General features: G+C 32.4%; 1 protein-coding gene and 1 long non-coding RNA gene across 12 annotated transcripts in view; one reads left to right on the top strand and one right to left on the bottom strand.

The window, feature by feature from the left end:
• LOC141454940 (uncharacterized) overlaps positions 1–13,245 on the bottom strand; it is a 300,919-nt gene that overhangs the window by 28,928 nt on the left and 258,746 nt on the right. The gene's annotated exons all lie outside the window — the stretch shown is intronic.
• LOC141454937 (uncharacterized) overlaps positions 1–13,245 on the top strand; it is a 552,216-nt gene that overhangs the window by 428,573 nt on the left and 110,398 nt on the right. The window contains exon 2 of one of the 6 annotated variants that reach the window (XM_074129647.1): positions 1,314–1,355. The exons of the other annotated variants lie outside the window; for them this stretch is intronic. The gene's annotated coding sequence lies outside the window, so the exon portion shown is untranslated. The remainder of the gene's footprint in view (positions 1–1,313; positions 1,356–13,245) is intronic. 6 annotated transcript variants of the gene reach the window in all.

Raw genomic sequence — 13,245 nt, 5'->3', positions numbered from 1 at the left:
CAGCTGTGTAGAGAACTGCCAGAACTGAGGCTAGGCGAAGATCTTCGAGGGGCACCGGCTCATACGCATACGTATATCAATGATTCGTCTTTTGAAGCACCGCCATTGTATTTCTTAAGTATTTGTTTGCACCAATCGACACGAGCATCTTTATTGTGATTTTGTCAGATTATGTGGCATCCAAACCTTTTTTACGGCTAAATGATCATGCAATATTTTATATATGCTGGTGGAACTAATGCCTAAGGTTGCCTCGAATCTCACAGTATGTCACATGACGATCTTGTATTATTAGCATCAATGTTTTCTGGCACAACAACTGATTTTGGAGGACCTTCACGACTTTCGTCGATGAGCGAACGACGACCACGATTGAATTCGTTATACCAGCGTTTCACAGTGGCAAAGGATGGGGGCTTTGTCGCCAAAAGTGGAAGTAAGTTGATCGATGCACTCCTGACTTGATAATCCACGTCGAAAGTCGTAAAAAAAATCATTGCATGAAAATTTTCACGAGTTAATTCCATTTTTTCGCTGACTGACACAATTTTCAAGTGACTGTGTAAACAACACAAATCGCGCTCAAATAACAAAACGTTCTGAAGAAGGTTATGGTCAAAAATGTCTAAACTTTCAAGTGGAAACGTCAGATAGCACCTGACAACACTTAGTGTTGCCAAGGCTCAAAATATAAGTAGTGCCCCTCGTACTTGGGTAAAATTATAACCAGTACAGATTTTTAGGCTAGCCTTAGAATGAGTTAAAAAGTAGGCTGCTCAAAGCTGACGAGTTTCCCAACGAGGCATTGTCGTCTCCAGATAAAGCCGCTCTAAAATGCTACAGCGGAAAAAGGTAGAAAACCTCACGCTATCTTGGAGTCACGATGCTTGGCCAAAGAGGTCATGGGACTTGGAAAATAATGAGGCGAATTAGATTGACTAAACATTTTGGACACCTAAACTCGCCACTTTAATGATCTCTGTTAGCACGTCTTCCGCCCTCACTTAAATAGTTGTACACACTTTTTATAATTTAATTAAGATTGATTAAGAGAAGAGACGTCCGACATATGTAGGCTAAAATAAAAATATCCTTAAGAACTATAGTAACTCCTAAAAATGATGCTAACGAGGACTTGGCATAACTAATAATATTATGGAATAATAATAATCGCTGGCCATTAATAAAGATGTTATAATTAATTAACGAGTCAGTTGTTAATTAATATTAGATAATTAGTAGTGTTTTTTGGTAATAATAATTAATTATTGTTTATTTTAGTTTGTGACTTGTGCATTTTCATTGTGTTACAGGTGAGTATATACCACCCAGGCTGGCCTCCTACCAAGCGATCTGTAAGTTTATTAATATAATGAAAGTACTAGAGAAGTATTGCCAAAATTTGACTCACTAAGTATGTTTGCTAAGATATAGTTCTAACAATTAAAAATAAAACCAAATACTATTAGTAGGGCATTCCAAATCTAAATTGTTACAGATTACATTAAAAAGATTTTGGATTTAGATGATAATCGTTTAATTAAACAATTGGCAGTTGGAAATAATTAGAAAACAAATTTTGTGATCTAAAAAGATTTGGCCAATTGGCTTCAAGAGTTGGATTGTGAGGTTAGTTTAGATTTCCGGTCTCCTGACAGGTTTGGTGCTGAAATTAACAAGATTATTAATGCTTTGAATCAATACTATATTAACTTTTAACATTTCTAAAGCTCTTAATAAGTTGTCTTACAAAGTAAATTCCACTTATATTGGTTTGGATGCCTACAGCGTAGGTCTAATTATGAAGATTAGAAGGAGAGCTACTTGACCTAAACTATAAGCCATATATTCAAGGAAGAAACTACAAGGTGCAGTAAGTGCAATATGGGCGTCAATGAAGATGTATTTCACTTTCTTGGTCACTGTAAAATATTGGGTTTTATAAGAAAGAAATTCTTTGACAAGGTGACCTTAAAGGAAAGTGAAATGATTCTGCTGTTGTCTGGCTCTAATTGGCTGCCATTAATTGCCTATATTAAAGAATCTATGGCATATAGAATGTTTCTAGTAGCAAATTTCAATTATTCAACATTATTACCAACCCATGTCTCGGGAGTAGTTTTGATTATTATTATTTTGATTTTTATTAATATTATTATTATATAAATAGGATGAAAAAATAATTGCCATTTAATAGATATATTCTGCCGAGCTTTCGACCTAGGGACTAGGTCATCTTCAGGGCTACTAAATATTTAGTAATCAAAGTAATGATAGATCACAGCTAGAAAAATGACTACATTCTGTATTGAGTAACATGTAATTACTAAGTGACTCAAAACATTCACGTATTCGGGGCAGAGTGGGAGACAGACTCAGAACCCCCCCTCACTATTAATTAGTTTACAATTAGCGCACAGTTGAGCTATTGATTATGGAAATGATATATGAAGATACTGTGATATAGCGCCAATCATGTTGAACATTTCACAATTCCAATCGTAGGGGGGCTCCCTAACTGTTCTCCCAGAACTCCCCCCATGTAATTGGGCGTCCTGAGCAATATTGATCACTGTTCAATGATTACTTGATGGTCCTGCCACATGTGTAACATTCCCTTACATTATGCCTAGACAATCCCTTAATTTCCCTTCCTAATATTATTGTCTTTATGGGAATAGATAGATCAGGGATATAATGTTGATGCACATTTAGGGCTGAAACTAGTATTAAAGATTAGATTTGGGAATGGTTATACAAGAATCTATTATGTGATTCCCTGAACTGTCAGGGCGCCACGGTTAGCCGAGCGGATAGAGGCGAGACCTGCGAAGCTAATATGTATTGTGGTACAGGGTTCGATTCCCCCGGTCATGGGGCCTTGGATTTTATTTAATGGTTAATAAAAGAAATTTACAGTAAAGTATGTTTGCTAGTTGCCTCCGTCCACGACACCTAATTGGTAGTTGGACGTTAAGCCTCGCCTGAAAAAATAGGCGATTACTTTACTTTTACTTTAATTCCCTGAACTGTCGGGATTCGTTCACTGGTTGTGGGTATCTCTAAAGTTTATTAAGGAGGTAAGCTAGAGTTTATCCTGTGGGTTCCCTAAACTCAAAAAAAGTTAAAAAGTGAAAATTCTTTTCTTTAATTTGGTATTTCTGATTAAGGAATATTTGTTCAAACTCAGGAGTTGAACAAAACCTTGAACCCCATCCTGTTAAAATACATTAGACGTAGGCATTGCACTGGAATGGCAATGTAATCTAAGCCTCAATTTGGGTAAACAAATTTCGGACTAAAGGGACATCAAAATGAGTGTTTCCTGTGTATTTCTATATTTCAAAACTCGATTTCAGACAACAGTATTCCAAAAAATATTAAAGCTGACTTACCCCCTCACTTGTCCTGGAAGGACCCAGGACATTTTTGAGCGAATGGATATTGTGTTAAGGAGATAAAGAATGAGAAAAAAAAAAACCTGAGAAAATCTACCAGAATGGCTGTATAAAAAAGAAAAATCCAGATTGTGGATGAATAGAAAAAGAAATACCTGAAGAAGGAAATGGTGAAAATAAAATGAGATGAGATGCAGCTGAAAAAGAGGATATGGTAGAGACAGGAGACGGTTAGGACAATGGTAGCTGATGTTTCTTTAGTGGGTAGATGGTGACGTCACGAGGCAGGTGGCTGTGGGTATATGGGTATGTGCCACAGGATGTGAGCAAGAAGCCGACCTACCTACGAACAGCGAAAACGTTATTTTTTCCTCTCTTTCTCTTTGAACTTCCTTTTTTGTTCTTGCATTGTTGCTAGATCTTTGCGTAGACATACCTCTCGGAGTATATTCACTTCGTGATTTCACTCTCCATTCTCATTCTTTTTTGTAACGGAGAGTTTCTTCCTTGCGCTTATTCTCTCACATATTCCATTTCCATAGTTGTCGCCACCTTACATATGAAACTAGGTAGGCAAACTAAGCATGACGGCTAACTACTTGTCAAAGTAAGTCTTACTATCATGCTGTAGAATCAAAACCACACATAAGAAGCTAATCTAAGAATCCAGCATCTTCCTAACATACGAGTACTTAAATATTCCATAACCATTAGCCACAAAGCCTAGACCAATCCTAAGGATCCGTTATTCGGCATCTCAATATTCGGATGTTCCTGAGAGTATTTCTCCGCCGGAGAGCTACAGAAGCCTTTCACCACAATGCCGTTCTTCATGACATAACTCTTATAGGCTATCCAATGCCAGGGGTCTCTACGGATACAAGTGCTCCTCCTATGTCAAAGTAATTCTCACGCGGGAATTTAGGATTCGAATTCAGCCTCAGGTTTTCTTTTTATTGCATCTTCTTACATTCTTTGTCTGGTGATAGACCGTATGCTGTATTACGAGAGAACACAGTCCAGAGGCCGTCATTGCATTAAATACGGCTCCAGATGCCATGACCTTAGATCAGTGGTTCTTAACCTTTTCATAGACGCGGAACACAATTATATGTATATATTTTTCTCGCGGAACACTAACATTAAATAATTTGAAATTCGGTATTTATCAAGAGCTTAAAATTAAATTCAAATTAAAAAAAAAGGGGAACAATTCTTTGTTTTCGTATCTTTCCTAAGTTTCTAAATTTCAATACATTTAAAATTGAAATTTCGCGGAACACTTGGAACATATTCGCGCAACACCGGTTAAGAAACACTGCTTTATATCATCTAAAACTATAGATCTGTGCACAAAATAACTATAGTTTATAATTGAGGAAAACAAAGTGTACAGGAAAACAAAATTTCATTCGAATACGTGGTTCACGGTGGGAGATATAGAACGGCCATAATTTTACAGAATTTCATGACCCAAAAAATTTTCAACACTTTATATCTTCTACATTTATAGATCAGTGCACAAAAAAACTATAGTTTATAATTGAGGAAAACAAAGTGTACAGGAAAACAAAATTTCATAAGAATACGTGGTTCACTGTGGGAGATATAGAACGGCAATAATTTTACAGAATTTCATGACCCAAAAAATTTTCAACCCTTTATATCTTCTACATTTATAGATCTGTGCACAAAAAAACTATAGTTTATAATTGAGAAAAACAAAGTGTACAGGAAAACAAAATTTCATACGAATACGTGGTTCACTGTGGGAGATATAGAACGGCAATAATTTTACAGAATTTCATGACCCAAAAAATTTTCAACCCTTTATATCTTCTACATTTATAGATCTGTGCACAAAAAAACTATAGTTTATAATTGAGAAAAACAAAGTGTATAGGAAAACAAAATTTCATACGAATACGTGGTTGAGAGTGGGAGATATAGAACGGCCATAATTTTACAGAATTTCATGACCCAAAAAATTTTCAACCCTTTATATCTTCTACATTTACAGATCTGTGCACAAAATAACTATAGTTTTTAATTGAGAAAAACAAAGTGTACAAGAGAACAAAATTTCATTCGAATACGTGGTTCACGGTGGGAAATATAGAACGGCCATAATTTTACAGAATTTCATGCCCCAAAAAATTTTCAACCCTTTATATCTTCTACATTTATAGATCTGTGCACAAAATAACTATAGTTTTTAATTGAGAAAAACAAAGTGTACAAGAGAACAAAATTTCATACGAATACGTGGTTCACGGTGGGAGATATAGAACGGCCATAATTTTACAGAATTTCATGACCCAAAAAATTTTCAACCCTTTATATCATCTACATTTATAGATCTGTGCAGAAAATAACTATAGTTTATAATTGAGAAAAACAAAGTGTACAGGAAAACAAAATTTCATTCGAATACGTGGTTCACGGTGGGAGATATAGAACGACCATAATTTTACAGAATTTCATGACCCAAAAAAATTTTCAACACTTTATATCTTCTACATTTATAGATCTGTGCACAAAAAAACTATAGTTTATAATTGAGGAAAACAAAGTGTACAGGAAAACAAAATTTCAAAAGAATACGTGGTTCACTGTGGGAGATATAGAACGGCAATAATTTTACAGAATTTCATGACCCAAAAAATTTTCAACCCTTTATATCTTCTACATTTATAGATCTGCGCACAAAAAAACTATAGTTTATAATTGAGAAAAACAAAGTGTACAGGAAAACAAAATTTCATACGAATACGTGGTTCACTGTGGGAGATATAGAACGGCAATAATTTTACAGAATTTCATGACCCAAAAAATTTTCAACCCTTTTTATCTTCTACATTTATAGATCCGTGCAGAAAAAAACTATAGTTTATAATTGAGAAAAACAAAGTGTACAGGAAAACAAAATTTCATACGAATACGTGGTTTACAGCTGGAGATATAGAACGGCAAAAATTTTACAGAATTTCATGACCCAAAAAATTTTCAACCCTTTATATCTTCTACATTTATAGATCTGTGCACAAACTAACTATAGTTTATAATTGAGAAAAACAAAGTGTACAGGAAAACAAAATTTCATTCGAATACGTGGTTCACGGTGGGAGATATAGAACGGCCATAATTTTACAGAATTTCATGACCCAAAAAATTTTCAACACTTTATATCCTCTACATTTATAGATCTGTGCACAAAAAAACTATAGTTTATAATTGAGAAAAACAAAGTGTACAGGAAAACAAAATTTCATAAGAATACGTGGTTCACTGTGGGAGATATAGAACGGCAATAATTTTACAGAATTTCATGACCCAAAAAATTTTCAACCCTTTATATCTTCTACATTTATAAATCTGTGCACAAAAAAACTATAGTTTTTAATTGAGAAAAACAAAGTGTACAGGAAAACAAAATTTCATACGAATACGTGGTTCACTGTGGGAGATATAGAACGGCAATAATTTTACAGAATTTCATGACCCAAAAAATTTTCAACCCTTTTTATCTTCTACATTTATAGATCCGTGCAGAAAAAATTTATAGTTTATAATTGAGAAAAACAAAGTGTACAGGAAAACAAAATTTCATACGAATACGTGGTTCACTGTGGGAGATATAGAACGGCCATAATTTTACAGAATTTCATGACCCAAAAAATTTTCAACCTTTTATATCTTCTACATTTATAGATCTGTGCACAAAATAACTATAGTTTATAATTGAGGAAAACACAGCGTATAAGAGAAAAAAATTCCGTATGAATACGTGGTTCACAGTGGGAGATATAGAACGGCCATAATTTTACAGAATTTCATGACCCAAAAAATTTTCAACCCTTTATATCTTCTACATTTATAGATCTGTGCATAAAAAAACTATAGTTTATAATTGAGAAAAACAAAGTGTACAGGAAAACAAAATTTCATACGAATACGTGGTTCACTGTGGGAGATATAGAACGGCAATTATTTTACAGAATTTCATGACCCAAAAAATTTTCAACCCTTTATATCTTCTACATTTATAGATCTGTGCAGAAAATAACTATAGTTTATAATTGAGAAAAACAAAGTGTACAGGAAAACAAAATTTCATACGAATACGTGGTTTACAGCTGGAGATATAGAACGGCAATAATTTTACAGAATTTCATGACCCAAAAAATTTTCAACCCTTTATATCTTCTACATTTATAGATCTGTGCACAAACTAACTATAGTTTATAATTGAGAAAAACAAAGTGTACAAGAGAACAGATTTTCATACGAATACGTGGTTCACTGTGGGAGATATAGAACGGCAATAATTTTACAGAATTTCATGACCCAAAAAATTTTCAACCCTTTTTATCTTCTACATTTATAGATCCGTGCAGAAAAAATTTATAGTTTATAATTGAGAAAAACAAAGTGTACAGGAAAACAAAATTTCATACGAATACATGGTTCACTGTGGGAGATATAGAACGGCCATAATTTTACAGAATTTCATGACCCAAAAAATTTTCAACCTTTTATATCTTCTACATTTATAGATCTGTGCACAAAATAACTATAGTTTATAATTGAGGAAAACACAGCGTATAAGAGAAAAAAATTCCGTATGAATACGTGGTTCACAGTAGGAGATATAGAACGGCCATAATTTTACAGAATTTCATGACCCAAAAAATTTTCAACCCTTTATATCTTCTACATTTATAGATCTGTGCATAAAAAAACTATAGTTTATAATTGAGAAAAACAAAGTGTACAGGAAAACAAAATTTCATACGAATACGTGGTTCACTGTGGGAGATATAGAACGGCAATTATTTTACAGAATTTCATGACCCAAAAAATTTTCAACCCTTTATATCTTCTACATTTATAGATCTGTGCACAAAAAAACTATAGTTTATAATTGAGAAAAACAAAGTGTATAGGAAAACAAAATTTCATACGAATACGTGGTTGAGAGTGGGAGATATAGAACGGCCATAATTTTACAGAATTTCATGACCCAAAAAATTTTCAACCCTTTATATCATCTACATTTATAGATCTGTGCAGAAAATAACTATAGTTTATAATTGAGAAAAACAAAGTGTACAGGAAAACAAAATTTCATACGAGTACGTGGTTTACAGCTGGAGATATAGAACGGCAATAATTTTACAGAATTTCATGACCCAAAAAATTTTCAACCCTTTATATCTTCTACATTTATAGATCTGTGCACAAACTAACTATAGTTTATAATTGAGAAAAACAAAGTGTATAGGAAAACAAAATTTCATACGAATACGTGGTTCACTGTGGGAGATATAGAACGGCAATAATTTTACAGAATTTCATGGCCCAAAAAATTTTCAACCCTTTATATCTTCTACATTTATCGATCTGTACACAAACTAACTATAGTTTATAATTGAGAAAAACAAAGTGTATAGGAAAACAAAATTTCATACGAATACGTGGTTGAGAGTGGGAGATATAGAACGGCAATAATTTTACAGAATTTCATGACCCATAAAATTTTCAACCCTTTATTTCTTCTACATTTATAGATCTGTACACAAACTAACTATAGTTTATAATTAAGAAAAACAAAGTGTATAGGAAAACAAAATTTCATACGAATACGTGGTTGAGAGTGGGAGATATAGAACGGCCATAATTTACAGAATTTCATGACCCAAAAAATTTTCAACCCTTTATATCTTGTACATTTATAGATCTGTGCACAAAATAACTATAGTTTATAATTGAGGAAAACAAAGTGTACAGGAAAACAAAATTTCATTCGAATACGTGGTTGAGAGTGGGAGATATAGAACGGCCATAATTTTACAGAATTTCATGACCCAACAAATTTTCAACCTTTTATATCTTCTACATTTATAGATCTGTGCACAAAATAACTATAGTTTATAATTGAGGAAAACACAGCGTATAAGAGAAAAAAATTCCGTATGAATACATGGTTCACAGTGGGAGATATAGAACGGCCATAATTTTACAGAATTTCATGACCCAACAAATTTTCAACCCTTTATATCTTCTACATTTATAGATCTGTGCACAAAAAAACTACAGTTTATAATTGAGAAAAACAAAGTGTATAGGAAAACAAAATTTCATAGGAATACGTGGTTCACTGTGGGAGATATAGAACGGCAATAGTTTTACAGAATTTCATGACCCAAAAAATTTTCAACCCTTTTTATCTTCTACATTTATAGATCTGTGCACAAAATAACTATAGTTTATAATTGAGAAAAACAAAGTGTACAAGAGAACAGATTTTCATACGAATACGTGGTTTACAGTGGGAGATATAGAACGGCCATAATTTTACAGAATTTCATGACCCAAAAAATTTTCTACCCTTTATATCTTCTACATTTATAGATCTGTGCACAAAATAACTATAGTTTTTAATTGAGAAAAACAAAGTGTACAAGAGAACAAAATTTCATTCGAATACGTGGTTCACGGTGGGAGATATAGAACGGCCATAATTTTATAGAATTTCATGACCCAAAAAATTTGCAACCCTTTATATCTTGTACATTTATAGATCTGTGCACAAAATAACTATAGTTTATAATTGAGGAAAACAAAGTGTACAGGAAAACTAAATTTCATTCGAATACGTGGTTCACAGTGGGAGATATAGAGCGGCCATAATTTTACAGAATTTCATGACCCAAAAAATTTTCAACCCTTTTTATCTTCTACATTTATAGATCTGTGCACAAAATAACTATAGTTTATAATTGAGAAAAACAAAGTGTACAAGAGAACAGATTTTCATACGAATACGTGGTTTACAGTGGGAGATATAGAACGGCCATAATTTTACAGAATTTCATGACCCAAAAATTTTTCAACCCTTTATATTTTCTACATTTATAGATCTGTGCACAATATAACTATAGTTTTTAATTGAGAAAAACAAAGTGTACAAGAGAACAAAATTTCATACGAATACGTGGTTCACGGTGGGAGATATAGAACGGCCATAATTTTATAGAATTTCATGACCCAAAAAGTTTTCAACCCTTTTTATCTTCTACATTTATAGATCTGTGCACAAAATAACTATAGTTTATAATTAAGAAAAACAAAGTGTACAAGAAAACAGATTTTCATAAGAAAACGTGGTTTACTGTGGGAGATATAGAACGGCCATAATTTTACAGAATTTCATGACCCAAAAAATTTTCAACCCTTTTTATCTTCTACATTTATAGATCTGTGCACAAAATAACTATAGTTTATAATTGAGAAAAACAAAGTGTACAAGAGAACAGATTTTCATACGAATACGTGGTTTACAGTGGGAGATATAGAACGGCCATAATTTTACAGAATTTCATGACCCAAAAAATTTTTTACCCTTTATATCTTCTACATTTATAGATCTGTGCACAAAATAACTATAGTTTATAATTGAGAAAAACAAAGTGTATAGGAAAACAAAATTTCATAGGAATACGTGGTTCACTGTGGGAGATATAGAACGGCCATAATTTTACAGAATTTCATGACCCAAAAAATTTTCAACCCTTTATATCTTCTACATTTATAGATCTGTGCATAAAAAAACTATAGTTTATAATTGAGAAAAACAAAGTGTACAGGAAAACAAAATTTCATACGAATACGTGGTTCACTGTGGGAGATATAGAACGGCAATTATTTTACAGAATTTCATGACCCAAAAAATTTTCAACCCTTTATATCTTCTACATTTATAGATCTGTGCACAAAAAAACTATAGTTTATAATTGAGAAAAACAAAGTGTATAGGAAAACAAAATTTCATACGAATACGTGGTTGAGAGTGGGAGATATAGAACGGCCATAATTTTACAGAATTTCATGACCCAAAAAATTTTCAACCCTTTATATCATCTACATTTATAGATCTGTGCAGAAAATAACTATAGTTTATAATTGAGAAAAACAAAGTGTACAGGAAAACAAAATTTCATACGAGTACGTGGTTTACAGCTGGAGATATAGAACGGCAATAATTTTACAGAATTTCATGACCCAAAAAATTTTCAACCCTTTATATCTTCTACATTTATAGATCTGTGCACAAACTAACTATAGTTTATAATTGAGAAAAACAAAGTGTACAGGAAAACAAAATTTCATTCGAATACGTGGTTCACGGTGGGAGATATAGAACGGCCATAATTTTACAGAATTTCACGACCCAAAAAATTTTCAACCCTTTATATCATCTACATTTATAGATCTGTGCAGAAAATAACTATAGTTTATAATTGAGAAAAACAAAGTGTACAGGAAAACAAAATTTCATTCGAATACGTGGTTCACGGTGGGAGATATAGAACGACCATAATTTTACAGAATTTCATGACCCAAAAAAATTTTCAACACTTTATATCTTCTACATTTATAGATCTGTGCACAAAAAAACTATAGTTTATAATTGAGGAAAACAAAGTGTACAGGAAAACAAAATTTCAAAAGAATACGTGGTTCACTGTGGGAGATATAGAACGGCAATAATTTTACAGAATTTCATGACCCAAAAAATTTTCAACCCTTTATATCTTCTACATTTATAGATCTGCGCACAAAAAAACTATAGTTTATAATTGAGAAAAACAAAGTGTACAGGAAAACAAAATTTCATACGAATACGTGGTTCACTGTGGGAGATATAGAACGGCAATAATTTTACAGAATTTCATGACCCAAAAAATTTTCAACCCTTTTTATCTTCTACATTTATAGATCCGTGCAGAAAAAAACTATAGTTTATAATTGAGAAAAACAAAGTGTACAGGAAAACAAAATTTCATACGAATACGTGGTTTACAGCTGGAGATATAGAACGGCAATAATTTTACAGAATTTCATGACCCAAAAAATTTTCAACCCTTTATATCTTCTACATTTATAGATCTGTGCACAAACTAACTATAGTTTATAATTGAGAAAAACAAAGTGTACAGGAAAACAAAATTTCATTCGAATACGTGGTTCACGGTGGGAGATATAGAACGGCCATAATTTTACAGAATTTCATGACCCAAAAAATTTTCAACACTTTATATCCTCTACATTTATAGATCTGTGCACAAAAAAACTATAGTTTATAATTGAGGAAAACAAAGTGTACAGGAAAACAAAATTTCATAAGAATACGTGGTTCACTGTGGGAGATATAGAACGGCAATAATTTTACAGAATTTCATGACCCAAAAAATTTTCAACCCTTTATATCTTCTACATTTATAAATCTGTGCACAAAAAAACTATAGTTTTTAATTGAGAAAAACAAAGTGTACAGGAAAACAAAATTTCATACGAATACGTGGTTCACTGTGGGAGATATAGAACGGCAATAATTTTACAGAATTTCATGACCCAAAAAATTTTCAACCCTTTTTATCTTCTACATTTATAGATCCGTGCAGAAAAAATTTATAGTTTATAATTGAGAAAAACAAAGTGTACAGGAAAACAAAATTTCATACGAATACGTGGTTCACTGTGGGAGATATAGAACGGCCATAATTTTACAGAATTTCATGACCCAAAAAATTTTCAACCTTTTATATCTTCTACATTTATAGATCTGTGCACAAAATAACTATAGTTTATAATTGAGGAAAACACAGCGTATAAGAGAAAAAAATTCCGTATGAATACGTGGTTCACAGTGGGAGATATAGAACGGCCATAATTTTACAGAATTTCATGACCCAAAAAATTTTCAACCCTTTATATCTTCTACATTTATAGATCTGTGCATAAAAAAACTATAGTTTATAATTGAGAAAAACAAAGTGTACAG

The sequence above is a fragment of the Rhodnius prolixus genome, unplaced genomic scaffold (assembly GCF_049639745.1).
Source record: "Rhodnius prolixus isolate KJV_2025 unplaced genomic scaffold, Rpr scaffold_15, whole genome shotgun sequence".
In the NCBI taxonomy this organism is placed as follows: Eukaryota; Metazoa; Arthropoda; class Insecta; order Hemiptera; family Reduviidae; genus Rhodnius; species Rhodnius prolixus.
The sequence above is the reverse complement of the archived record's forward strand: the minus strand, read 5'-3'. Positions and strand labels throughout refer to the sequence as shown.